A 5138-nucleotide genomic window follows, 5' to 3' on the forward strand; every position below is an offset into this window, starting at 1 on the left:
GAAAATAATAATAAACCGAATAGTAATAAAAGTACTTTACAAAATGTACAAATTGCACTTGTTATATATACAAATTGCACTGGTTGACTTAAGGTCTATATTGCACATTGGGAGAATGATATGGAGCAGTTTTATTCTGAGTTCAGGGCCATGATTGCTTTTGGATAAAAGCTGTTTTTAAGGCGGTTTCTCATGGTTTTCATTGCTCTGTATCTCTTGCCCAATGGCAAAAGCTGGAAGAGGCAATGACCGGGATGTTATGAATCCTGTGAAATGTCTATTGCTTTTTTGTGGTATCGGGAGGTGTAGATTTGTTCCAGAGTGGGGAGGGTACAACCAATTGTTCTCTCCGCTGTCCTGACGACCCCGTGGAGCACTTTCCTTTCTGAGGAAGTCAGCTGCCGTACCACACACACAGTCCGTACATGAGCACACTCTCGATGGAACAGTGATAAAAGGCAAGGAGCAGATTTTTGGGGAGATGGTTCTTTCTGAGGATTCTGAAAAAATACAGTCTCTGTTGTGCCTCCTTCAGCAGCTCCTTGGTGTTAGCGCTCCAGGTCAGGCCATCCTCCAGCTCAATGCCCAGAAACCTGAACACCCGGACCCTCTCCACACAGGCCCCACCAATGATGAGTGGCTGGATGTCAGTTTTGTTTTTTCTAAATTCAATAACAAGCTCCTTCGTTTTTGTGGTGTTGAGGAGCAGGTTATTGACTCTGCACCACTCTGACAGCCGGTCCACCTCGTCCCTGCATGCCAGCTCACCCTCCTTGCCTGAGATAAGTCCGACCACCATCGTGTCTTCCACGAACTTTATGATCTTGTTGCTATGGTGAGTAGGGACACAGTCAAATGTGTAGAGGGTGTAGAGGAGCGGGCTGAGCACACAACCCTGCGGTATCCCAGTGTTGAGGCTGAGAGCAGTGGAGGTGTGGGGACCCAGCCTGACCCTCTGGGAGCGACCAGACTGGAAGTCCAGTATTCAACTGCAGGTGAGTGATGGAAGTCCCGGATCTGCCAGTTTGGACACCAGTCATTGTGGGAGGATGGTGTTAAACGCCGATCTGAAGTCCACAAAAAGCAGTCTGGTGTAACTCCCATGTTGCTCCAGGTGGGTCAGGGCAGCATGAAGGGCTGTGGACACAGAGTCCTCCCTGGATCTCTTTGCTTTGAAAGCAAATTGAAACGGGTCCAGGTCTGCTGGCAGGCAGGCGATGATATGACTCCACACCAGTTACTCAAAGCACTTCATGATGACAGATGTGAGTGCCACTGGGCGGAAATCATTCAGACTGTCCGTGATGGACTTTTTCGGCAGCGGAACAATGATGGAGGACTTGAGGCAGGATGGGACAGTGGCCTGGAACAGGGACTGGTTGAAAATCCTAGTGAAGATTCCGGCCAGTTGATCCGCAGTCTTCCAGCACCCGTCCAGCCACAACGTCGGGTCCTGCAGCCTTCCTCGGGTTCACCTTCCTCACCTCACACTCTTCCAGCGTAAGTATGTTGCTGTTGTGAACGGGCGGCTGTGATGGAGCTGCTGTTGGTGTCGCCTCAAAGCGGGCAAAGAAGATGTTCAGCTCCTCTGCCAGAGAAGCGTCTCCCTCAGCGCCCGAGAAATCTGTGCAAAATGTGTAACTAAAATAAATACATAAAAGTAAAAACAAAACCATTAAAATGTATGGTTTAGCCTGGAATCCGTCAGCTGAGTTAACAACCAACACTTGAATGCGTGTATTGAAGGTACGTGTAGTTTATGCTAAGCAATGTGAATTGCCAACGATAGGTGTCGCGATCTCATCGTACTGAGTAGCTGTCAAAAAAAAAAACCTCACACTATCACTTGAGAAAGCTGGGAAGTTACCGCGAACGAAGTGTTGATTGACTAAATGAGCAGTATACTCCTCAAAGATAACGTATTTATACATAGCTGATTTAGAAAACATTCAAACCCCTCCACCTTCTACACAGTATTGTGTTCTTGATTTAATCTGAAATGGAGAAATTTGCCATTTTTGTCCATCAATCTATACTCAATAACCCACAATGAGAAAGTTAAAATATGTTTACAGAATGGTTTGTAAATTAATTAAAAATCAAGGAGGATCGACAACACAATAAAATGTGCAAAAAGTGAATGAGTCTAAATATTTTCACTGTGTGTGTATGTAAGCATTAAGTATATATATGTGTGTGTGTGCGTGTGTGGGTGTGTATGTGTGTGTGTGTACAGCCTAATTTTTAAACTCCAGACCTTTTGTCGGCTAGTTTGGCTTCACTTCTGTTGTGCCTCAGTCCGCTATAGTGCTTCATTTGCTCTGAGCCACCAGGTGGCACTGCTCTTAAACCTCACGGTAGGGCTCCAAAGTAGTCTATGGTCTCTTCCTGACAAAATGGGGAAAAGTGTGCAAAATTTTGTTTGACATTGGACCAAGGGTGTGGAATTGTATAAAGAAGTAACACACACATTGAGCTCTCACTCTCTCTCTCTGTATAAATTAACGTAAACTCTCAATCTGTAGAAAAGCTTACATCCTTTTTGAAACCTTGTTGAAAAGATTTGGCTACAAATAAAAATATACCTTATCGATAAATGATCATTATTTAAAAGACAGCATCTACACTCTTAAAATTAAATGTGCCTGAGTGGTTCTTCTGAGGGATGCCACTGGGAACCATTTTTGCTTCCCAAAAGAACTTCCAGCAAGACCTTTAATTTATTTAAATCCATAACAGGCTCCTTATAGTACATAACCATGACTAGATGGTAACAGACGTGTGACATATCAATGGGTTACTGATTTTAAAAGGATTCAGACTTAGAATCATTTCAGGTTTTCTTAATCTGTTAAGTGTCTTGATATAGGCAGCCTACCGTACATTAAAGATTTCACTTTTTTTCTACATATCAGACAGTTTTTTAAAGCACAAACAACCAACTTCATATGCAAATAACACTTCCCAGAATGAAATGGTGCTTTGTCAAGCAATAGTTCTACGAGGAACCACCAAACCAGGGAAATACCAATAAAATGCCATTAAAGAACCAGCATTTTTAAGAGTGTAGTTTGTTTCCGCTATGTAAACGACACGCTTTTTACTGCCGTGAAGTACTCAGAATGAAGAACTGTTGCAAATCCTCTTGCAGTCGCGATCCCCGAATTTTAAACATTTACTCCTGAAGCACGAGAAGTTCGATCACATTTTTTTTATATCTGACAATACAATTGTTTCCCCTCTCCGCAAACTTAAAGAGTCAGAAAAGGTGTGAAACGTAGATTATTGTAGTTTCGGTCTTAGATTTACCAGTTTGATATTCCATTACACAATAAAGAACATTAGGATTGCTACATGTTTATTTTCAGTGTTACCTTGTGTAAGTTATGTAAGGGAGAGGGCAGGCAGGTAGGTGCCCGTAGCTGTGTCCTCCGCTAAACTGGCGGCTGGCGCCCCGTCCGGTTGGTTCCTGTCACGTTTCCAATGCTATTTGCGTTTCTTGTGTGTGTTAAGCCTTCTGTATTTACATAGCACACATGTATGTGTATGAACTAGGAGAGACAAAACAAGTTTTGTAAGAGATAATGCTAAATTGTAACTAAACACTACAAATGCCCACATAAGCTATCTCTATTAATTAGTATTTTTATGTAAATTGTGTTATTTTGCATTTTAATACAGTGGGGTGCTGTGCTTGTTAAAAGCGCTTCCAAAATATACATTTAAAAAGTTGAATAAGCTTTTATTGCAAAAGGCATTATGCTGCCCCATCACGTATAAAAGAGGACACCTCCTGTTTTTTAATTACCACCTGGCTTTACGGATAAGAGGATTAAGTAAGAGCTTAAAGAACTGAGGCGATTTTCTTTTAATCTCTGGCATTTAAGAACCATGCTGCTTTTCAAGAAAGGCAGTTACCGCGACCATTTTTCTAAAGCTAATGCGATTTATTTGAAAAGTTCCCAACATATTTGTCTTGTTACATAAGCACGCACACGTTACATGTGCTCCTATTTTAAATCGGAGACCTAACCGGTGTCCTGCTTTAGACATTTTATTTTATTACTATGATGGGCTCCAGCTTCCTCACGATCCTGTCAAGAAAATGGATGGACGGATTATAAACGTTGTGAATATTACGTTGAATCACATCATTTTTATTCATAACTCTTTGGTCCACGGGAAGGAGCCTGTACAAAAATAAGTTCGCAAACTGAAGGACATTACATTTCCCGATTCTTAAAAAATTCTCCGAAATGTGAATTTTCTTCCTTTTCTTCTCTTTTTTATCCTGAATTTGTATCCGTGTTTAAAGGCAAGAAAGCAAGCATATGAATACAAACATGCCGTGAGAACTGTGTTTTCTTCATGTCCGCGTGTTCCATCGGTGCATTTAAAATATTTTGACATGTTTAAAGCCCCGAAATACTGAAAGTTATAGAAGGTTATGCGCATTTGCTTCTTAATGGTATTTTACAGGACTCCTGGTTTAGAACTATTCTGTAAGGGGTTTGCATGTTCTCCTTAAGGGTCGTAGCCTATCTGAATTTCTTCGGTGGATTCAAGCTTGCCTTCCACGGTCCAAAGATAAGCTGTTGACGGTTAAATGTAAATTGATCCACTGAGCTCAACTTTTAAACCACCACTATTGATTCAGATTCAGAAATAAAACAATGTCGATTGCAAAGAATATAAATACTCGGGTAACCTTTCGAAAAGCGAAGTAATGCGTTTCCAATTTTCTCCACTTCAGTAGTCGAATGTTTGCTGTGAAGAACAATACATATGACATTTTATTATGCATGAAAAATTCGGATGCGCTATGAAATATTTCACCTAGTCTCTGTCTGGGCACGTGTCCTCCGTCGCTGTTTTATGAGAGCACAGAAAACTGCCACATAATTTAGTTGCAATGGGGCTGTAAAACGCTCTGTTCTTTAATGCCACACAAAAGAGGACACCACTTAGTTAGCGTTGATTGCTCCTGTTAACATCCCCCTGCTAAATACCCTTGCCATTTTACAGCGCCGTTTCATTTGTGCCCTCAGCTGTCTTTTTTAGCACTTCAGCTTTCGGCCCGTTCCAGCCCTCCTAGTTATTCCCTGGTCGTTGATGGCTAGATGTGGATTGGGTGTATA

Source organism: Erpetoichthys calabaricus, chromosome 16, assembly GCF_900747795.2.
Source record: "Erpetoichthys calabaricus chromosome 16, fErpCal1.3, whole genome shotgun sequence".
Taxonomy (NCBI): Eukaryota; Metazoa; Chordata; class Cladistia; order Polypteriformes; family Polypteridae; genus Erpetoichthys; species Erpetoichthys calabaricus.